The sequence below is a fragment of the Eulemur rufifrons genome, chromosome 7, assembly GCF_041146395.1.
Source record: "Eulemur rufifrons isolate Redbay chromosome 7, OSU_ERuf_1, whole genome shotgun sequence".
Classification (NCBI taxonomy): Eukaryota; Metazoa; Chordata; class Mammalia; order Primates; family Lemuridae; genus Eulemur; species Eulemur rufifrons.
The window spans coordinates 163,554,421-163,579,731 of NC_090989.1; positions in this window are offsets into that span (position 1 = coordinate 163,554,421).

A 25,311-nucleotide genomic window follows, 5' to 3' on the forward strand; every position below is an offset into this window, starting at 1 on the left:
CTAAGTTTTCTTCTAGATTTTATAGTTTTGTACTTTTACATTTAGGTCTATTATTCATTTGAACTAATTTTTGCGATATACGCTATGTCTACATTCATATTTTTGCACTGGATGTTCAATTGTTCTACCACCATATGTTGAAAGACGATCCTTTCTCCATTTAGTTAACTTTGTGCCCTTCTCAAAGATTGATTTACAGAAATTGTGTGGGTTAGCCAGTTACTTTTAAAAAAAATGCTTAGCATTGGCAAAACCTCCCCAAAATGGTGAGGTTCAACTTTAAGCCCAAAGCAACTTGATACTGGTAGGTCAATGTCATCACCATTGTGTATGCAGGTCAGACCAAGAGTGTTACTTGACCATAATGGAGCTAGGCTGTACACAGAACATATCTCTCCTAAATAGTTGATTGATGCTCTGCTAGCATAAGTGGGCCTCATTAGCTCTGGTAGCAAAGAGAGAAGGTGTTAGATTAATAATGTTAAGGCTGGGGCAGAGAAATTAGGACAGAAGAGCTATAAAATGAATGGAAAGTACCCCACCCATGAACCTTATAAATGGATCGTGTGATTTTTTTTTTAACAAATATGACCACCTCTTAATTTCCTCCCTACATTCTACACTCCCTCTAATTAGGAGGCATAAGATATTTAAATTCCAATGGGACTTTTCTACTCTAACTCCTTCTCATATGTATTTCTTATTAAAGCTGTGTGATTATTTTGTACTTCACCAGTTCGTGTCTGTATAGGGTTGAGACATATTTTATAAAAAGAAAAAGAGATTGTGATTAAAGCCTACTGAAAACATACAAACCAAGACAGGGTCAAAGCAACCTTTTGGTCTTTCAGAGGGGTCTGTGGGGGATCAAACGGTATAGACTGTGATTCATTTGCAATTTTTCTTCTGTATGGTCTTCTTCTTCATGATGGTAAGGGAACACAAAACAAAAGCCTCTCCCTGGAGTCGGCTTGCAAAATGTGAAACCCCCTGAATGTCAATTTGGAATGGACACATTTTAAGCCTGTCATTAAATTGGCTTCACAAAATAAAAATGAGAAGAAATATAGATGAAATGACCACAAAAAAATACAGAATTAAAGTGGTTGAGGCTGAAGTTCAGAAAAGATGTTGTGCTATGAGGACCAAAATATGGAAACATTTTTTCAAATTAGGTCAAGGGAGAGAAACTCTTAGATTATTCCATTGTTGGTGCCCTTACAAGCCTTCAAGGGTTTCCTGTGGATCACTGCAATGTAAAATAGTGAAAATAGAATATTTGATCCCATCTCCACGGTAATCACTTTTTTCAGGCTAGAAAGTGCGTGATCACTTACAAAAATGGCATTCTGCTGAGTCACCAGCCCTACCTATTACATTCACCCTGCTCGCGCACGAAGCCAGGACAACAGAGCAACAAGCGGCAAATAAATTTCAATAAACAGATTTAGGGTCCTATTTCAATACAAGTCACAGTCTATTAAGAATAATGCACTCTAGTGCAGGTTCTGACAGTCAAAAATGCTGATTTAAGAAGAGAATTGTGTTCCTAATTTAATTCATTCATTTGCATCTCTCTCCTCTAAGTATGACATAATTCAGGCTTCCCGATCATAGCCGGGAAGCATTTTGTAGTGCAAATCGTGCTTTTAAAAATCGCAGCTCTACTTATTTATGTAGGGATTTTTATATATTACGGTTCTAGGCTGAATGAATGCTTATTAGATGAGAATAATGAAAAGAAAGGTTGGTCAAAGTGACCTGTGAAATGATCCCATATATTTTCAAAATGATGCATCTGGATTACATAGAGCATCTTAGAATCTGAGCACATCTTCCATAACTAATGATGTGACCTGGACCATTTATACCTTCTGTCAGCGCTGTTTTCTGATTTCAACACAGCACAACCGATTGAATGTCAGACTCTAACAGGCGTCTATGAACTAAGGGATCTTGACAATTTCTTTCTTTATCATTATTATACTAAAGGTAAATAGAATTCAGTTCCTTCAAATTCAGATATTTCCACCTTATTTCCTAGCTTTCTCTTCTTCTACCTCACTGTTTTACTTGGGAAAATAAACGTTACATTGTAGATGCTGGCATATTTCTATCACATACTATGATATTTTTTGTTTTGGTTTTTCTATAGACTCTAATGAAAGAGTCTATATTTTTTAAAGTGAGACACAACAAGAAGTTTAAATTGAATTCAATGTGTGTCTGTTTTCTTCTGGTTGATTCCTTTCACTCTGAGCCTTTCCTCAAAGATGAAACCCTTAATGAGCAGTAAAAGCTTTGGACACAGATCTTACAAAGTTTCATAGGAGTTAAGGCGTGCCTTCATTTTTATCCTACAAATTTTGACAACAACTATTTTTATAAAGAAATCAATTCAGCAACTTCCTAAACTCTTTAAATTATATCATGGTATATATCACACTATGATGAAAACCACTGCATCTAATTTTATTAAAGACAAACACGCATGATTTTCATTTCAAGTTAAATCTTGAGCAGACATGCAAACTTCCGAAAAAGAAATAATAAGTCATTTTGTGTTCTTAAGAATGCAGAATTTCAAAATGAGACATTTCTGGGCTACCTCTCACACAGGAATTTTTTTTTTTTAGCTGCAGGGCACCCCAGTAGATGTTAAAAATAGATTACACATCTATTCATCGAAAAGAAGGACACTAATGTGAGCACTGTAGCTTTCTGCATTTCAGTAAAAATCAGGAATTATCTGCAGCCCAGTGAATAAAGTTGATTCACTTACAGAATACCAGCATTTCTCTCCTCGCCTAGCTTTTGAAAGCTAGCCTGAAACAGCCCCTGCCTACAAAATTGCAGAGGAATTACTCTCAATTACAGGCTGCTGTCTGTTAAAAAGTAGAGCTGGTGATCAGTCTGACCTTTTTCCTCTGAAAAGTCAAAGAAATGAAGGCGAAAAAAAAATCTGACAGGTGTTCAATTTAGAAACTGGGGGTGGGAGAGAAGGAAAGATAAAGAAAAGAAAAGCTTGTGTTATCTAACTGGATCTCAGGGTTGGTTTTTTTGGTTTGTTTTTTTTTTGTATTATTCACCTTATTTTTAAAATTCCTTTTCAGTGAATACAGGGCATGTGGCAGTATAATTTTGCTTCAAGTCACTCACTTAATGTTTTACTTTGAGTATCATTTACTAAAATCTTCCCACAATCAATCATTCAGGCTTTTAGTTTCATACTTTGGGGCAATTTTGCTGAACGCTACAACTCTTTTCTTCCCTTTTTCCTTCCTTCTTTCCTTCTTATAAGCAGGTTACAAACAACTACAGAAAAATGACCATTCTGGATCCCTGCAGTTGATACATTTATAGCAAGACACGGCTTGTAAACACCGGCATCGACATTCTACCTATTAATGTAGTCATTACTAAATTGACTAGATTTTGTTAAGATTGGTATTAACTGAATATGAATGTTTTAGAAATGACATGAATAGTTTTTCAGCTCTCTGACATTTACCCACGATTTTCCATTTCAAAAGAGTAACTACTTTGGTAAGGACTAAAAAAGTTGTGCAGATGAAAGTTAAACTCTAAAATACTCTGTATTCTTGGGAGTCGTTTGGTTAAGTTTTTGATAATCCAGCACTTGTTCAGCAAAACTGCTAATTAGAGGTGGAAGCCATGGATGCATTGAGCCACTACCACTCGAAACTTCAAAAGAGAAAAAGGACCAAAGGATATGCTCTTCCCTTGGGAGTCCATCTGACCCTCATTTAGGCCAGTTAACGATGGCTCGCACTCAGCTTTGAAATATGTTTCTTTTAAGTCAGCTACTTTTCGGTGGGGAGAAACTATTTAGAACTAATGATTTTAAAACAGTATATAGAAGCCAACCAGTTAAAACACCACGATTCTCAAAGACCTGCAAATAACACTTGGAAATTTGGATTCTGATTGACTGATGACATCACAGAACTGAAATCATGTCCCACATTCTCGTCTTGCTCTGCTATTTTTGTTTCCTTTGGAACAGTCAGAGCTGCTTTTGGGAGATGGCTGTGACAGTTTGCTCAGAAGTGAGACACTGAGATGGCTAATGGCCAGAGAGTGGGATTACGCCAGAAAGAAAGAAAATCTAAAAGAAAAAAGATGGAAAAAGGTCAAAGGTGATGTACACACAACTCTAAAAGCAGGCAAAAGACAGTTATAGTAAAAACACTGAGATTTTGAAGTTTTCTTCTTGCTGTGGTTAAAAGGCCCTTGGAAGTTAAGAAAATTTCACTGAGAATCTACTTGGTTTCCAGGAAGTAGGATCTTCCTGATGCTTCTTTCCAGTTTAAGTGAAGTTATAGCCTACAAGAAAAAAAAAAATGGTTCTTTCCTATGAAGAGTCAGCCAGGGATGAACCAGAAAATAGCACAATGGTGTACACCGTAGAGCTTTGGTACCAATGCCAGCAAGCCAAACGGATAATAGTTAAGAACAGAATTTAAGCCTAGACAAATAATGTTTAAATAACCTGTTTTATTAAAAGTTTCAAGAAAAGGGACATATTAGAAATAAAAACACCTAAATTTTCCACCTTAATAACCATCTGTTCATTGGCCTGGCACTTCGGGAGGGTCAAGTTGTCAGCAATGACACCCCTAATCTCTCTAACAAAAAGGAGAAAAGACAGTATTTCAAGTTACTGATAGGAAATGAATACACCATCTAAACATAATGACAATTTGTTTGGCTCACATGCAAAACCATATTATAAAGCTTTAGTGATTAAAACAGTTTTATACTTGTATAAGACTCTCCCCAGCAAAACAGATCAAAACACATAGAAGAGTATTTTTTTTTAATAACATTTCAAATCCATGGGGGCAAGATAAATTAATCAGAAAATGATATTTGGGAAAATGAGGACATTGCAAAGAATAAATTTGAACCCTACCTCACACCTTGTCCCAAGTAAATTCAAGACAGATTAAAGATTTAAAAATTAAAAACATTTTATTTAAAATGTAAAACACTAAACACAGATTCTAATAAAAGTTACTAAAAAAATAATTTTAAAATATTTTTTGAGTGGGAGAGACCTAAAAGAAAAGACTAACAAATCCAATTACATATAAAAGTAAGAAAAAAAAAAGTTCACTATGACCTAAAACAAACAAAAAAACCCTACTGCAAATAAAGATAAAAAACAGACAGGCTAAAAGTGGAATGACCCTTAAAAGACAGATGTGTAGTAAACCTAGTGCTGCTGCAAGCCTTAAAGCAAGCAGACACATGGAGACTTACGTCTGACCCTCGGCAGAGATGCTAGAAATACAAGGGTGTGCAGATGCCTTTCTCGAAGGCTAGCAGAGAGCACACCTCCCTACCTCCCAAATGGGTGTGGAGGAGTTTCCACTCTGCAATTCCACCTCTGCTCTGTGGGTGGATACCTGTCCAGGGGTAGGCACATGATCCGTGAACAATCAATGCAGAGGTTGAGTTGAGCCATAGCCTCTACAGGGCATTTGGAAGTAGAAAAGAAAGGGACAAAATGGAGCACAACTAAGTCATGTTCTTCTTTTCTGGCCTATGCAGGAAAACGCCGGAGCAGTGAGTCTGTACACAAAGAGGAGGAGAAACAAGAAAACATGTAAAAGAGAGACAGACAGACTGACCCAGAGTAGCTACCTGAATTTTTGATGGCATTCCAGATCTTACTCCAGCTACTCAGGGAGCTCAGCTCTTGGATCTCTTAGAGATATCCCAGTGACCTAATACTATGTTCAGTGGAGATAACAAGGGTGGCTTGTGGGGACTTGGGAACAGCAATCATTTTAGAGCAGTTCGGTTACTGTATCAAAATTCTAGACCCGCTACTAGGATGCCCACACATTTTCTGATTAAATTAAGTTGGGTGATTTTTTTTTTTTTCTATTGATTGTACTCAATGGAGAACACTTAGGAGAGCTGTCTGCAGAGAGGATGAGGAATACTTTCAGAAAAAAAAAGACAATTAAAAGGAGTGGTGGAACTAAGAAAACCCATCCGCCTCCACATACAAGGGAAAAAAAGGAAAGCATTCTGGGAAAAAAGAAAGACCAGAGTAACTCTGAACAATTTGAAAATAAATATAGAATATGAGGTGCTTTGGCTCCTGGTAACATCATGGCATTATTTCTTCAAATAATCAAATCCCTCTACTCAGGAGCAATTTCCTACATCTTCCTACAGGCTTTTTCTGGGAGACCTAAACCCTAGGTGGCCTTAGTCCCAGTTGGAAGGGCCTGGTGGAAAGGGCAATCGAGCTGGAGAACACATCTGCTTCACACTGGTGCCTTGACCCGATTCCTTCTCCTTGCTCCTCAGAGGAGCAGGCCCCGGAAGGGTTCTTTTGGCATCATCTGGAAACTGGCCACAGATGCAGAATCTGAGGTCCTTCCCAGAGCAAGTGAGCCAGAATATATATTATCACACGTGCCCCAAGGGATTTGTAAGCACAATCAAATCTAACATTACTCTGTCCTTGAGTGTCTGGGATCTTCACCCCTAATAATGACCAGGACAGGCCTGTGATCACATTGCTGCTTTCGCCCTCTAGGTCCTGGGCCCTCCTGGTGGCCATTTGCCTTCCAAATTCCTGACCCTTCAAATTTGGGAACAACCTGCCTTCTACTTGCCTGAGTAATACTGCCTTGCCTCTATATTCTTTGAGCTTCTAGATTTAAAAACTAAACAAACAAATCCCAGAACAAGTATCATTTAGTGGCCAGCTCTGATCAATTTAGAGGTTGCCTCTGTTGAGAGAATTCTAAGGCCAGGTTGATCAGCTAAGTGAATGAGATTTCCAAGTGCAGTTAGCCACAGGGGAGTAGTGACCCAGGTCGAATATTTGACATCTTTATACTACATGGTGTTTACCTACCTAGGATCTCAACTTTAGTACATTTCTCTTTATTTCACTCTACACTCTGAGTCCTAATTTTCTACCCTCTCAAATGATTCCACCACCACCTGTGAAGTCAGCACTGATGAAAACTACAAGCTGCATGACTCATGCCTGGTTTTGACTTATGCTAACCACAATCAACAACGAGCTTTTTCAAATAGTTATTTATATTTTGTGTGAATGCTACAATTTTGAACAAGTTCTTCCGGAAGCAAGTGGCCCATTGCTTCTACTGCCAGTGAGAGAACACTCCATCTGTATTTTTAAATCATTCATTCTAAATGACACTTGGGTAAGGTTACTTCAAACTAAGTGAGTAAAATTTTGCTTAAAAGGTAGAACTGTAAACCCCAGACTGCACTCAATTGGAAAGATTTCTCAAAGTTTAAAATCCTCAACCATAAGAAGTACGATTAACAAAATATACCTCAAAAGTATGAACACTTAGAATGTACTTAGACACTTTACAAGAACTACAATAATCCTTGCCAAGCCTACATGCAGGCATGAGTATCATCACTGACCAATTGAAGGAACACTCCTTCTGAGAACAGACCTGCCTCAGGCAACACACCGCTCATCACAGCTGGTCTTGGCACCCTTAGGTCTCAAGGCATCTTGACAGCCAGTGTTCAGACTACATGGCACAAGTCTTTCCAGGATGACTAAGGAAGAAACGATGAGACTCCCTGTCAATTTCTGAGTAACATTCAGCAAAGTGATAATTTCTAAAAGGAAACCAATAAAATAAAAACAGTAACACTGTTTAGATGGTTAAAGAGCTTCCAAACAGCCAGTTCCCAAGAGGGCCTCAAACAATTTCAGAGAGCAAATGGATACCCTTCAAACACAGGGGGCATGGATGAGGTGGGAAAGAAGAAACCTGTACACCTATGACCTTGACCCTGACAGGCCACTTCATAAAAATGTTGGATCTCAGTGTAGAGGCGCTCACGCACACATTCAAATACTTTGGGGGCTGGTCAAGGGCTGGCCGTGAGGATGCAAGACCCTGGCCATGCAGACCGCCTAGTGGTGGGGACACAGGCTTTCACACACCTGACTGCAGCAGAGTGTGATATGCACAACTTTTGAGGCCAGCGCTGAGAACATGAGGGCAAAAAACAAAAACGAGAGCCCTCACCTTAGCCCCAGTGGTTTAGAAAGGTTTGCCAGGAAAAGAGGTGCTTGACTTGGTGTCAAAGAACAGGCTCCTCTTCCAAGTCCACAGTGATGCATTTTTAATCATCCAATTACTCAGGAAGGGTGTATTCGCTTCTTATTGCTGCTGTCACAAATTATCACAGACTTAGTGTCTTAAAACAACACAAGTTTATCCTATAGCTTTGGAAGTTGGAAGTCTGAAATGGGTCTCACTGGGCTAAGAACAAGATGTCAGTAGGGCTCTGCTCCCCTGGAGCCTCTGGGTGAGAATCCATGTCTTGCCTTGTCCAGCTTCTAGAGGCCTCCCACATTCCTTGGCTCATGGCACCTTCCGACACCCTCAAAGCCACAGCGGGTCAAGTTCTACTCACACCACGTCACTCAGACCTCCGCTTCCTTCATCACGTCTCCTTTTCTCACTCTCTTGCCTCTTTCATTTATAAGGACCCTTGTGAATACTGTGGATTATTCTGAATAATTCAGAATAATCTCCCCATCTCAAGATCATTAATTTAATCACATCTGAAAGTCCCTTTTGCCATCTATGTAAAGTAAGATGTACAGGTTCTGGGGCTTAGGGTGTACACTTCTTTGGGAGACCATTATTCTGCCTACCACAATGGGTGAGACCTCACACATAGGCCCTAAATGCAGACAGAAGCAGCAATGGCCTGGAATGTGTGACACACACACACATATAACTCATATATACATGCAAACACATATGTGTATATTACACACATGATATGTACAATGATATATACATACTTTGTATGGTGACTATTTTATGATTAAAAAATACATAAAACAGGATTAGCCTTACTCTTGAACTCTGCTGTGTTTTTGTGTGGGCAAAAAAGATACATTTATGGATTGTGTACTGGGGATCACAGGTAAGTACATACATGGCCTTGCAGAGCCCCACACATATAATCACAATATCAATCATGTATATCACTTCATCCCAAACAAATAAATAAATAAAGAATTATTATCTCAGTGTTCCCCACATGATACATATTCCATATAATAAATCAAATTTCAAAATTTGAAAATATATTTGTTTAATATGAATTTAAGAACATATAACTAGCATGTCAAAGTCATGATTGCATAAAAGCCATAGCTTAGAACTACTCTACCCAGTATAGTAGCCACTAGCCACATGTGGCTCTTGAACACTCGAAATGTGACTAGTCCCAATTGAGCTGAAAGCATAAAATACACACAGGATTTCAAAGTTTAGTATGAAAAAGAAAATGTAAGACATCTCATTTAAAATGTTTTAGATTGACTACATATTGAAGTGATAATGAAGATATAGTGGGTTAAATAAAATATAATTAATTTCACCTGCTTCTTTTCCCTTTCTTTAACGTGGCAACAACAAACTCTCATATGTGCCTTGGATTATATTTCTATTGACTAGTACTGGCTTAGAATAAGGCCAAAATAGTTCTGAAGTTAAAATAAAGTTAAGCTAAAGTAAAAAACCATAAAATGAGCATAAAGATATTACAAATATCTTGAATGTGAATACTAATAACTGATATTTGATAACACTAAACAACATCCCTGGAAAATGGAATCCAACTTTTCAATATTTTCTGGGAAGGAGATATTAGTTCTTCTGAGATGGTTCAATCCAATGCCCGGGAAGGCCAAATAATGTTCTTTGTATTGACTGGAAATCTATAAATCCTTTGTACATTTGTCTCCATTGGCCTTGGTTTGAGCTTATAAGGCAAAACACAAATCTACCCGCTACCACCCAAAACTAGCTGGTCCTGGGCTTTTGAACCTTTAGTTTCCAGGCTCCCATGAAAGGAAGACAGCAGCTTTGTAACTTCATAAACTCGAAAGGCTACGTTGTTGGAGGAAGATTCTTACCGCAGGCCCTGGCATTCCCCCTTGATGAGCTCAAGTCAGTCATTATGAGGTTCTGTATATACTTTCTGACGGTGGATAAAACAAATGGATGTGCCTCACAGGCACAGCAGGAATTAAAAATACATTAGTTCATCACAACTTCAGATCTGGGACTGAGGAACGTTTGGATGATTTTTTTTTTTTTTTTCTTTTCAAATAAAGTTTAGATGAGGCAGGAATTCAGCACAGAGCAGAGTTCTGAGACTCTCCGGGTCCAGTTCAGCGCTTGGAGGGAAATCAAATACGTCTTATCTAAGGTATGGCACTAACTTTCATCAAAAAATAATCATATGATAAGTCACAAATGGTTATTGTAAAATCTTTATTAACCTAAATGCATATAAAAATTGTGAATTCCTAATACAAAGCAGTATTTGACTTTTAAATTTCATTTTAAGCTTGGCCCGTTCACTTGGAATGTGATTACAGAGTAAATTAAAAAGTAATCACATGTGAATTACATTTCCTCATGAATGTAATGACTTCAGGATACTGATTAATGTTAAGCAGTGCCTGTCCTACTGCATGCATACCTTCCCAGGTGAGATATGCAAGATAGCTGTCGTGAGTTGATTTAATTTTCTTTTACTGGTATTCCAGGGAGACTGCCTGAACACATAACAGGCTCAGCACGTTCATTAGGACTGAGGATGTTCTTCCCTTTTGTCTGTTCAAATCCCACCTGCAAAACACCATCGCTGTCAACTTATGGTTATGAGAAAAGCCCAAGGGAGGCAGTCTAGATCTGGTACCGTTTTCTAACTAGCCAAGTTTCACTTTCTCAATTTCTCTCTATCGTTTTGGCAAATTCCTGCTTATTTGAATGGAATAATTCCAGAGAATCACTGAAAAATGCATTTGCACTGGTATAAAGGTAACAAATTGTCTCACAAGGAATGGAAGCGTATTAGTAATCTACAACAGTATTACTGCAGAGAACAAAATTTAAACGATAAATTGAAACCATGTGGAGCACAAGATCATTAAAATATTTCTCTCTTGGGTAATGGGGAATGTAGTAATCTAAAATATTTACTCCTTTTCAGTGTATTCAGGTTAAGGTATTGTTTTCGAAAGGAGTTGTCAGAGGAATCAGGCTATTGTTAGCCACGGAAAAGGCCCGGTACTTTGTTATTCCTGTGCAAAAGAAGAGTAAATACAATGAATTTGGTAGCAGGCCAAGTAAAGCCACATACTGGAAGTCACTTTGGGTCAAGAGTTGTTCTTCATTCCTGTGACTCCTCATTCCATTGGGTGGAAGAATGGACCAGTATAGCAGCCTTAGAAGAACATTTTACATCATAATTAAGGACATACAGACAGTGGATGTCATTAAGTTATCATAAAACGACACTATATGTCATGCTGACATCACCTCTAACAGTTTTTTCTTTCCTTTTTTTTTTTTTTTAAATTTGGTGAAACACACTATATTGAATTTATAATACATGAACAAGTCATGACCAACAGTTGGAAACATTCTGGACCAGGAAACCTTCGAAATCATCAAAGTTGGAAGATTACCATCTCATTTTACTGCCATTTAATTGTGCGCCCGTGGAGGGGAATGTTCCAAATGTCACCTATTTCCAGCTTTGAGTTGGGGCAGGGGAATGGGTGGCAGGGAGAGTGTTAATGTCAGGAGAGTAAGACAGAAAAGGCACACAATTTTATAGTTTCTCCTGAAACTGGCCTTCGGGATTCCTTCAAGTTTTTTATGTTTCTGTTATGTTTTCAGCCTGAGGTCTATGCATTTCCAGAATTTCAGGGTCAATTATAAGAATATTAGGAATATTTTTATTTAAATATAAACACAAAAGCTCTCAAGGATTAAGAATAAACCTAGGAAAATTCTGAGCAGGTAACCTACAACTCTCCTGCATTAGGGGAAAAGTAGAGAGAATTACTCTCGTATTTTGAACAGGGCATGCCAGACGTAGATGACTAAAAATATACCAATGTACAATAACCCCACTGCATTAATTTGGGTCAAGGATACTAGTACCTTTTTACTGTAATGAAGGATTTATTCGGCATCTTGTTGTTTCTTATATAAACATTTTAAGGCCTTTACTAATAGACTGTGTGACATCCAGAAGTAGGTGACAATGATAGTGAACATATCATGGGATAATGAACAAAAGAAAGAACTGGCCTTGTTTAATACAGACAAGATAAAATATGGGCACAGGGAAGGGGTTAGGAACATAGTATCTCCATCCAACGGACAGTACTGGGTTCAGACAATCAAGACAGAGATACTGGATTGTGGGTATGCCCTGAAGTGCTAATGAGGGTTCTGCTACCAACAGGACTAGGCTAAGCACTTTCACTTCTCTGTATCCTTATCTGCAAAAGGAGGAATGATATCTCAGTTCCTTTCCCATATTTTAGGGCCTAATATTTGAAAGTCACCTAACAAGTACATGAATTCTACCAATTCTGTTCTACCATGTTTGATTTACTCTAGTGCTGCAGTCCCCAACCCCAGGTCATGGACTGCTACTGGTCTACAGCACGTTAGGAACGGGGCAGCAGAGCTCTGCCACACTCCCACCCCCATCCATGGAAAAATTGTCTTCTATGAAACTTGGGGGGGGTGCACAGCAGGAGGTGAGCTCTGCATGACTAAGTGAAGCTTCCACTGTATTTACAGCTGCTCCCCATCACTCACATCATTGCCTGAGCTCTGACTCCCCACCTCCCTCTGTGACCCAATCCCACCCCCATCTGTGGAAACATTGTCTTGCATGCAACTGGTCCCTGGTACCAAAAAGGTTGGGGACTACTGCTCTAGTGGACAACACTCAGCAGATCACCACAGTTTCTAATGTGTCATACTTTTAGCCTCATCCTTCTCTAGGATCTATCACTGGAATTTTGCTACACATTATCAAAATTACTTTTAGAGAATGTAATTTTGTATAAAATGGGACCAGGAAAAGTAAATTAAATCATTAAAATGTGGAAAGAACCCTCTTCTAACAAGATCTTACCTCCTCCAGGTATCCTTGGTTTGATCCTTAAGGCCAGCATAAAACTAAAGCATTGGTATGTCTCGTCTGGAGTCAGAATCCTTTTCCTGCCTTTTTTTTTTTTTTTTTTTTTTTTTTACAAAAAAAGACTGACATTGAACTTTTAATTAGGTTCCAAAAATGTGAACTGAGACAATAATAGAATGACTTATTTTAATGATACACTGTTTTTAATAATGATATCTGCTTAAAAATGGGACAGCCTTTGAAACATTCTGACATCACACACTGGCATCTACAATGTTGAGGCTATGCATTCAGTTTTATTTCCTAAGATGCCTTTCTCTTTGTCCAGCCACCCACTCTTCTATCCATTCATCCATTCAACAAACATCAACATTTATTGCCAGGCGTTACGAACAGACAAGTAGCAAGAAGAAAATGGTCCCTGTGCCCAAAAGAGCTTATTAAAGTTCAGCTGGGAAGACAAGCACTTGCCCAATTTAAAATAGAACGATGTGGGTTGATAATACTCAACCCAATTTAAAGAGACTATAATCTCCAAGTTTTGGTCTTTACTCTTCCCTCCAGCCCAGATTCTGCCTTTGCTTCAGCTATTTAACCACCATCACTCCAAACACCATGGATGCCCCACTGCTAATTTACCAACACAGAAGCAATCAGTCTCCCACTGGGAAACATGGCTTCCTCTGGCATAAGATACACCTAAATGGTCATCCGCAGGAGATTTCAATCATTATTCTCAATTCAGCATTGTGGATTTGTATTTCTTAGTGCCACCACTAACCCCACTAATATTTTAAAGTACCATCCAGGGCCACAAAGAGAAAGAGAGATGCTACACTGGGCAAACAACCAGAAGAAAAATATCATTTAATAACATGCCCCCTTGAAAACTCTTCCTCCCCCCAAAAATGGAAGAGCTATCTATAAGGAAACAGAAGCATTTATATATATATATTTCTTTTAGAACCAATATTTGACCACCTATTACAGTACTGAATGTCATGGTCTACATACAAATTTATTATACTGGTCACTGAACTTTTGTATATATTTGAAATAACCCATTTTTTTAAACTGTCCATCCTAATGAACAGCTGATTTGGTCCAGAGTATATTGGATCAGGAGATTGTCCAAATTTTCATCAAAACCCTAACTATGCTCTAATTAAACCTCTTTTGGAGTCTCAGGGGAAGAAAAAAAGAATGTTTTAGAACTCCTCCAATGGATTCTGTCACATTAGCTGAGCATAAGCATTAGAGCCATCAATACCACTCTTACCAGTCAATTTTTCACCAGAAGAGATTGCTGCCTGTCCCAGCACTGATCTCCTATGTCTCTTAGGATACTCCAGTATCAAAGAGGAGAAAAGTAATCTGGGAGACTTTGTAGACTGTTATGACTTTTTAATCCATTAATTCAATCCATAAAGATGAGCAGAGCATTATAGTATTATAGTGGGGAGAGCACTTTTCAGAGGAAAAATCCCCTGAATTTTAGTCAAGACTTTGTCACTATCTTTGTGCCATTCAAGCATATCACTTCACTTTTCTGGGTCACTTTTACTTTCAAGAAAAAGGAAGAAATTAGACCAATGACGTACTACAGCGAATTTCTGTCTCTTATACCCTGAAGTCGATGGATACTATTAATGTGACAGTATTTAGAGGCTGCACTCCCCACAGGGGACCAGCAACACTCCCTTCACTTTTTCTGACTCCTTTAAAGTCCCTCTAGAGAACCCCTAAGATAGTTTATAAAGGGAAGGGCGGTGCTGCTGCCCAAGCACACGTTGTTTGTCTCGGCATGTGGTCAGAGGCTAGTTGGCACTAATTTCCTTGTTCACAGTTGTACATAAGACATTACTGGTAAAAGCGTAGTTACAGTTCCATGATTGCGGATATGTAATTAATTCCAGAAAAGGCTGCTCTAAAATTACAATCCAAACAATCTCAGCAGGTGTCACTGTAGTCAGGAGAACGTATCTTCCCACAGCACGCATTATTTATTTATCCTTAAATAAGAGACGGTCCCTACTAGCCGACGCAGAAGTGCTGAGCTCCTTTCTCATCAGAAGGCCAACTCTGTGGCATCCTAAGAGGACGTTTTATGTAGGCTCTGCCTTCATGCAGGCCTATGTTGTGCCATAACAACCTCAGGCATCTTTATAGATTTTTTTTTAAGGTTACACACAGAGTGGCACTTCACAGCATCAGTCAGAAAACCACTCCAACACCACACTTTTTCCCAGACTTCAGTTTTATCTACTTTCATTTATGAATGTGGAGCTTAGAATTTGAGTGATAGAAGAATTTGTTTCATGTACTAGAGTTAAAAAAAACCCAAAAGAACTACACACACATGCACATGCACAGATGAGTACCTGTAAATTAGTGAAATCTGAATAAGCCCTGTGGACTGGACCAATGTCAATTTCTTGGTTTTGATATCATAGTATAGTTATTATAGTTATGCAAAATCCTAACATGCGGGGAGGGGGGTGTGCATGGGATTTCCTGGTACATTTTTTGCAAATTCTGTGAATCTAGACTTATTTCAAAAAGACAAAGTTAAGAGAAAAAAAAAAACGATAACCCCCAAATAGTAAAGAAACCCATACGCTTAACATGCATTTGAAAGTGAGATTCAAAAAGTAACTGGAGAAGTTCAGGCATTCTGTAGTGAAAGGTTTCATCATCACTGAATAGTTTTCTGTCAAAAAAAAAAAATCGTCACAATGCTAGAGTAGGAAACTAGGAGATAGGGCTGATGGCAGGGGCTTGAAGATTGGGTACAGGAGTTAAAGTAAACAATCTTAAACAAAGGGGGCTGAGAACCCCAGGCAAGAACCAGCTTCAATTGACTTGTCAAGCTATCTCTGTTGCCTTACAGGAATTTTGGCTAATTATAATGTCATTTATGTTGTGGTTGTAAAATTTCTCCACTCTTGAAATCATCATGAGAATTCTGAAACAAACACACAAGCTCTGAACATGGGTGGGAACCCAACTGTAGGAATTACTACCCAAATTCTTAGTGAAAACCAAGCTCTTAGCCTTGAATATTCCTCTCCTCAATTAGTAAAGCTACAAAAGATCTAAAACTACTTCCCTCCAGTACAGCTGCTCTCTTTCAAGCCTGAAATGTACTTTTGCTTTCAATAAAAAGTTGTTGCTTGCTTGGCTTACATGGTGTGGCCTGAAATTCTTTTCCCAACAATCACCAAGAACTTGGAAAAACCTCCACTTGGAGGCCGATAAGAATGCTAACAAAATTCATATCCTTCAATTCAACAAAGGCATATAAGTCACCGATATTACCTCCAGGTACAAGAATGTTTCTTTTAAAAATAGTTAAAACACCTGAGATAACCCTGTCCCCCAGTTCTGACAACTAAGATTTCAGTGATGTATTTTTGTCTTTAGATGCACAGCTCTCTGCAGCTATATTATGACCGTCACCTATTTAACCTAGGTCTGCCCATTTGAACTGATCTTCAAGAAACACAGAAACATATATGTACATACTGGTATGAACAGCAAATAACTATCAAAACCTTTTATTTATAAAAAAAAATTACAAGAGAGATAACAGCGATAATATGGAAAAAAGATAAAGCAATCTTACAAATAGACAAGAAGGGGACCAACAAAACTAAAATAAAAGAAATGGGCAAAGAAATGAAGGAGCATTGTCAAAGCAATGCAGTTATAAAATGCCAACACGAACGAAAAGATACTCAAACTCACTAGAAGTCAGGAAACCTTAAATGGACAAAACAATGAGATGTCATTTAGACCTACTGGGCTAAAAAGAAAAATGAAAATAAGGGGAAGTAACTACTCCATGTGAGGATTTATAGAAATGGGTATTCTGATATGTGGTAGATTAAACTGTCCTTTTTAAGGTGTTCTGAAATACAATCTGGCAATATCTATCAAGGTATTAAACAGTACATTTTTTTAAATCCAGTAATTCTATGTCTGACAATCTATCCCATTAAAAACAAATTATAGGGCAGGGTAGAGGGAAGATGGCCGACTAGAGACATTGGTTGCCAGGTTGTCCCAGAGGGAAGGAAATGTTTCAGATAAAGAAAGGGACGGTTGGGGGCGGGGGGGAGACAGCTCAGGAGTAGCTCGGGGGAAAAGAGCCAGAGCCCACCAGAGATTTCAGAGGAAGGAGTTGCAGAGCAGAACAGGAGTGAAAAAGATTGGCAGAGTTCAACCCAGGAGAAGCTCCGAGCCAGGCACAGAAGCTAGATGGGGGTTTCATTCTTCCTTCCTTCACACCTCCAGTAATAAGTGGGCCTCTGAGCTGCTGGAGAGCTTTTTCACTTGCATGAGCCCAAGGGCTGCTGCCACTGCTGTAATGGGAGCTTCTTCAAAGAAAGTATTGGGCTTCTAGCCCCTTCAGGGTCACCCAGGTTACCATGATCTGGAGCTGAGACAGTGGACGCCATGCTACTTCCCCACATATACTGTTTCTTTTTCTGCCCCAGGGAGCTCCAGTCCTTCAGTATTCATTCAGTTCCCTCACAGACAGTTCCCAACAGTTACCCAGATTGCGGTGGGCCCCAGAGAATTTGTGTGATCCCAGAGCTTGGACATTCTACCCAGGCATCCTCCCAGGGAGAGGGATGAGGAGGGCTGGAGTGCAGGCTCTCCTCCATTCAGATTATTTTCCTACCCTACGTCACTGTAGCCAAGAGGGATGATTGAAACAATACTCTCAAATGTGGCTGTCTCCCCACTGCTTGTGTGCCCACAACACTGAGGTTTCCACAGAGAGTAGGGTCCCCACTTTTCCCCTTGAGGACCTGCAGTGGACCTAGGGGTGCTTGGTCTGGGAGCTCCTGGCCTGCTGGTACTCTGTAGAGCCACCCACCAGAACTCCCCAGTAAAGGGCTTACCCTGAAGCAGAAGGGCATTAAACCTGCTTCAGTACTCCATGGAAAATTCAGGAACAGCATGCTTCTCCCTGGCACAGTCAAGGATTCAACCTGGGGGTCCTGGGGACAGGCATGCAGGCCAGATCCTGCCCCCTAGGACTCAATCCGGTTGCTTGGAGGCACAGAGGGGAGATTTGAGAACTAATCATGGGAGGCAAGGGAGCCCACCTGGGCAGAACTGACAGGAGAGTGTAGTGTGGGTCCGAGCTGCAGCACACAGGTGGAGCAACCCACTGCCCATAGAAAAGCCACACTGTTAGACCAGGGCGGGACCTCAGGCAAGAAAGTTACCAAATCGTGGTGCCATTGCTGGTGAGCTCAGTGCGTTCAGTCTTCCATTTGCCACCAAACAAGAGACTGAAGAGACGAGGAAGAGGGAAAAGAGCAAAGCACACTCCCAACAGCCAGTCTGTGAATCCCAGACAGCCCCTCTCCCTAAAGCAGGGTTTCCAGATTGGTGACACTGTTTCAGCCCCTTCCCATTGGCCCCTTCCCCAGCAGGCTGGCAGATGACCTTGGATCCCTGCTGAACAACAATACAGCTGGCTCTTTCCTTTAGGCACCAATTTCTGACAGTGAGAACAACTTGTACAGCCTTTTACAGCACCTGCTGACTCAGTCAAACAGATTGTGGCTGATACCTACTCACAAGCACCACCTATCCTCTCAGAGATGAAGCTGGGTGTCCCAATATCATTCACACTGCTGGGGAGAGGGGAAGATAGCAGAACAGAGGAAGCCCTCAGGGGTGCCCCTTTTAAGGAGAGGGGTAAAAGTTGCAGGTGGCTCCAGCTGTGAAGGAACACCCTCAAAAACTACAGACCAATAGATACTTCAGGGAGCTGGTCAGAGTCTGGGAGGAGACATTGCACTGGAGAGTAGGCACAGAGATCTGGTGGCAGTCAATCTCGGGTCTCTGCAGATGATGCCATCCTGAACACTCGGGTATATGCTGCCAGGTCTGCTCAGGACTCAGCTTTCCAGCAGTAGCCTTTGCATCACAGCTGCCAGGCTGGGAAGGGAGCAGACAGGGCAGATGTTCCCCCTTGCCATGTCCTATGACTGGGGGCTGGGCATCCTTCCCCCCAAGAACGGAATCTGACCAGAAGAGGAGCCTCAGATGACACAGCCAACACCTGGGAAGGCTTTGGCGACAGTTTCAGCAGGACCTAGCTGGGAGGGGGGCACGTCAACTAGCCAGTAGCCCTGGCCCACCTCCATGGTCCCTGGGTTGCTGTGACAAACCCCTGTGTGCACAATTGTATATCAGCAGTCTCCGTTCTGGAGGAACAGCCCCTGCATCTGTGCAGTTCTGCCTCCACAATACCCACATCCAGCTTTAAGGCTCTTGCTGCACCCAAGCCTGAGGCTCTGCCCCTGTCAATTCAGGGCCCATGTTGGCCCTGCAACACTACACCCAAGATTCCAGAGTTCTGCTTGGGCCCCAGAACCCCACTCCTGAGTCTCCACTACCACCACTGGATGGTTGTAACCAGCCAAGGTCCAATGTTATACCAGGGACCACCCAGCCTTGAGCAACCATTACTTCTGAACCTTGTATGAGCATACACCCACAGCCCAGTCACCTACGACCACTGCTTAAATAGACTCACTCGGCTGCCATGGTCACCTCGAGGGGTGACCCTGGGCAGAGCAATCTCCCACAACAGCCTCCATGAAGAGGGATACATCCAGCCTCTAATTCAAAATTCAAACAATGAATTGAGGAACAGCCCACCACCCAGCATGAAGATCATCCAGCCCTGGCTTGAACTGTGACAATCACAGGTGAACAAGACAAAACAGAACAGATACACTATGGGCATTTAATGCACATACTACTCCCCTGTTGTGTCAATATTACAAAGTAGGAAAAAAGGGCCATCAGGGAACTCCCCTTGTTCTTATTTACCAGGAAAATTCCCAGCAAAGGAGATCAGGTGCCCTGCAAACCTATTACTCTAGAGCTCAAGGAAAAGGATGCAGATGAGAAAAAACCACCAAAAGAATCATGGCAATATGAAAAAAACAAAACAGTATAGCATACCCAAGGATAACAAAGGAACTACAGTAGCAGACTCCAACAAAAAGAAAATTACCTAAATGACAGAAATGGAACTCAGAATATGGATGGCAAATAAGGTAAATGGAATGAAGAGAAAGTTGAAAATCAACAAAAAGAAGCCAAAAAAAATTTCAGAAAATTAATGAAAATGTCACTAAAGAGCTGGACGACAAAAGAATAGATATCATAGAACTTAAAGAAATTAAAGAGTCATCTAGCAAATTTCATAGCACAGCAGAAAGCTTCAACAACAGATTAAACCCAGGAGAGGAAAGAATCTCAGAGCTTGAAGACAAGGTGCTCAGTTAACTCAGTCATTCAAAAAGAGAAGAAAATAAAAAAGAATGAGAAATCACTGAGAGAGATATGGTATTATATGAAGTGAACTAACATACGATTATAAGTATCCCTGAGGGAGAAGAAGAAAGAGCTATTAATAAATGCATAGAAAATCTATTCAAGGGAACTATTCGGTAAACTTCCCTGGTATCACCAGAGACTCATTCAGATATAAGATGATCAAAGAACACAGAGGGGATTCATAGCACATAAGGCATCTCCAAAACACATCGTAATCAGTCTGACCAAAGTGAAAATGAAGGAGAAAATTCTACAAGCAGTAAGACAAAAGCAACAACTAAACTAAAAATGGAAACCTCTCAGGCTAACTGTATACTTCTCAGTGTAAACCTTACAAGCCAGAAAGGATTGGGGCCCCACCTTCAATCTTCCTAAACAGAACAATTGCCAGCCTAGAATTTTGTATCCTGACAAACTAAGTTTCACAATTGATGGAGAAATTAAGTATCTTCCAGACAAGCAAACACTGAGGGAATTTGTTATGAAAAGACCTGACTTGCAGGAAAAAGTTAGAACTGAATTACACACGAATCAGCACAATAGATACCCACCAGTGTAAAATCACCAAAAAGAGCTAAAGCTCATAACTCCTATAAAACAACAGCACAAGAGGGAAAACAAAGCAATTAGGTACTACCCAACCTGATGAACAGAAGAGTATCTCAAATATCAAGTCTATCACTCAATGTTAACAGCCTAAATGCTATGCTAAAAGACATAGGCTGGCTGAATGGATGAAAAAACACTGGACAAGTATCTGCTGTCTCCAGTAAACACATATAAACTATAAGAATACACATAGATTCAACATGAAAGGATGGAAAAAAAATATTACATGTAAACAAAAACCAAAAGAGGTAGGTATAGCCATTCTCATATCAGATAGAGTAACTTTAAGTCAATAATGGTAAAGAAAGCCAAAAGTAGTCACAATATAATGGTAAAAGCAACAATTCATAAAGAAGAAATTATAATACTAAATACATATTCACCTAACACAGGAGCTCACAGATACATAAAGCAAATTCTACTAGAGATAAGCGAAGAAATAAACAGTAGAATCATAATTGTCAGGGATTTCAACACCACACTGTCAGAACTGCACAAATCATCAAAGCAGAAAATAAACACACACTGGACTTAAATGGGATTCTAAAACAAATGAAGCTAACAGACATTAACAGAACATTCTACCCAAAAACTACTGATATACATTCTTCTCAGCATCACATGGGACATTCTACAAAACTGATCATATCTTAAGCTACAAGACATGTCTCAAGTAATTCAAAAAAATTTGAGTCATAACCTTTATCTTCTCAGATCACAGTGGAAAAAAAAACTAGAAATCAATTCCAAGAGAAACACTCAAATCTGCACAAAGTCATGGAAATTTAACAACCTGATGCTGAACCATTAATGGGTCAAGAATAAAATAAAGATGAAAATCAAAAAATTCCTTGAACTAAAAGACAAAGAGGACACAAACTATCAAAATCTATGGGACTCAGCAAAAGCATTGTTAAGGGAAAGTTCACGGCCTTAAGCATCCACATCAAAATGACATAAAAATCACAAATTAACAACCTAATATCACATTTCAAGAAACTAGAAGAGAAATATCAAACCAAACCCAAAGCCAACAGAGGAAAAAAAAAATTAACAAAGATAGGAGCATAACAAAATGAAAAGGAAAACATAATATAAAGGATCAACAAAACAGAAAGTTGGTTCTTTGGAAAGATAAACAAAATTGATAGACTTCTTGCTAGATTAACCAGGAATAGAAGAGAAAGGACTCAGATAAACTCAATCAGAAATGAAAAAGGAGATATTACAACTGACACCACAGAAATAGAAAACATCATCCATGAATACTATGAAAATCTCTATGCACATAAACTAAAAAATGTAGAGGAAATATACGAATTCCTGGAAACACACTACCTCCCATAACTTGATCAGTAAGAAATACAACTCTTGAACAGACCACTAATGAGCAGCGAGATAGAAGCAGCAATAAAAAAAAAAAAAATCTGACCAAAAAAAGCCCCATACATGGTGGATTCATAGCCAAATTCCACCAGACAGACCGACAAGGAAGAATTAGTACCATTGTTGCGATAATTATTCCATAACATTGAGAAGGAAGCAATCCTCCCCAACTCATTCTATGAAGGAATATCACACCTTGATACCAAAGCCAAGAAAGGACACAACAAAAAAAGAAAGCTATAGATCAATATGCCTTATGAATACTGATGCAAAATCCCCAATAAAATACTAGCAAATCAAATTCAATAGCAAATCAAAAAAATAATCCACCATGACTAAGTGGGCTTCATCTCTGGGACATAAGGATAGTTCAACATATGTAAATCAATAAATGTGATTCACTACATAAACAAAAGCAAAAACAAAGACCATATGATCATCTCAACAGATGCAGAAAAAGCACTGGACAAAATCCAGCACCCTTCCATTATAAAAACTCTCAAAAACTAGGCACAGAAGCAACATATCTCAAAATTATGAAAGCCATACATGAAAAACTTACAGTCATCCTACTGAATAAGGAAAAGTTGAAAGCATTTCTCCTAAGAACAGGAAAAAGACAAGGGTTCCCACTGTCACCACTTCTTTTTAACATAGCGCTAGAAGTCCTACCCAGAGCAATCAGACAAGAGAAAGAAATAAAGGGTATCCAACTTTGGAAAGAGGAGGTCAAAATATCACTTTTCACTGACAATATGATTTTGTATCTAGAAAACCCCAAAACTCCACCATGAGACTCCTGGACAGATAAATTCAGCAAAGTGTCAGATTACAAAATCAGTAGTATTTATACATACTGCTATCAGTCAAACAGAGTCAATTCAAAGGCTCAATACCATTCACAACAGCTGCAAATAAAATAAAATACTTAGAAACATACTTAACCAAGGAGGTAAAAGATCTCCATAAGGAGACCTAAGAAACACTGAGGAAAGAAATTGATGACACAAACAAATGGAAAAACATACCATGCACATGGATTGGTAGAATCAACATTGTTAAAATGTCCATATTGCCCAATGTGATTTACAGATTCAACTCAAGCCGCATCAAATACCATCATATTTCATAGATCCAGAAAACATAATTCTACGCTTTGTTTGGAAGCAGAAAAGATCCTGAATATCCAAATCAATCATAAGCAAAAAGAACAAATCTGAAGGCATCACATTACCAGACTTCAAACTACTATAAAGCTATACTAACTAAAACAGCATGGTATTGGTACAAAAATAGAGACATAGACCAAGGGAATAGAATAGAGGACCCAGATATAAAACCATCTACCTATAACCAACTGACCTTCAACAAAGCAGACAACATACACTGCGGAAAAAAAGCCCCATTCAATAAATGGTGCTGGGAAAATTGGATAGCCACATGCAGAAGAATTAAACAGGACCCTTATCTCTCACCACTCACAAAACTTAATTCAAGATGGATTAAACACTTAAATGCAAGGCATGAAACCATAAAAATTCTAGAAGAAAATATTGGAAAAACTCTTCTAGATATCAGCCAAGGGAAGGAATTTATGACTAAGACCCCAAAGGCATTTACAGAAACAACGAAAGTAAGTAAATGAAACCTGATTAAATTAAAAACCTTCTGCACACCAAAGGAAATACTCAGAAGAGCAAATAGACAACCTACAAAATGGGAGAAAATATGTGCAAACTATACATCCAATAAAGCACTAATATCTAGAATCTACAAAGAACTCAAACAAAACACCAAAAAAAAAAAAAAAAAAACAGTCCCAATAAAAAGTGTGCAAAAGACATGAACAGAAGCTTTTCAAAAGAAGATAGACAAATGGCCAAAAACATATAAAATAATGCTCAAAGTCACTGAACATCAGGGAAATGCAAATTAAATCTATAATGAGATATCACCTTACCCCTGTGGGAATGGCTTTTACTAAAAGGTCCAAAAACAATCGATTCTGGTGAGCATGCAATGAGAAAAGAACGTTTATGTGTTGTTGGTGTGACTGAAAATCAGTACAATTTCCACACAATAATATGGGGATTTCTCAAACAACTAGAATTAGACTACCATTTGATCCAGCAATCCCACTACTGGATATCTACCCAAAGGAAAAGAAGTCATTTTATCAAAAAGATACCTGCACTAAAATGTATGTGGCAGTGCAATTCACAACTGCAAGGATGCTGAATCAACCCAAATGTCCATCAATTCATGAGTGGATTAACAAAAAGTGGTACACATATACTATGGAGTACTACTCAGCCATAAAAAGGAATGAATTAATATCTTCTTTAGCAATTTGGATGGAGCTGGAGACCATTCTCCTAAGTGAAGTACCTAAAGAATGAAAAAACAAACACCACATGTACTCCCTAAAAATTTGGAAATAATTTGTGGGCACACATGGGCACAGAAAGAAGTAAAAATCATTGCAAATCAAGAAGGGAGGTGGGGGAGGAGGGGAATGGGTAAAAACCTACCTAATAGGTACAGTGAACAATGTTCAGGTGATGGGCACACTTATAGCCCTAACTAAAGTATTTTAAAGCTATCCATGTAATAAAAACATTTGTATTACCTTAATATTTTGAAATAAAAAATGATTAAAATGAAAAACAGAAGAGATCAAGTCACAATGTTGACTCATGGGTGTCAAGTAAAGGGCTGCACAGTTTAAGAAAAATATGAGAAGAGAGTTGAGAGGACAGCTGTCATCTGATAAAGTGTTTAGAAAAGAATTTTTAAGAAAAGGGGTAGGGGTGGGGGATATTGGGATTATTTAAACCTGACAAGAAGAGCTTGAATTAAGTTCGACATGTTAGTTGATATCTGGACTTTTGCAGGGGTGACTGTACAGAGCATGTCAAC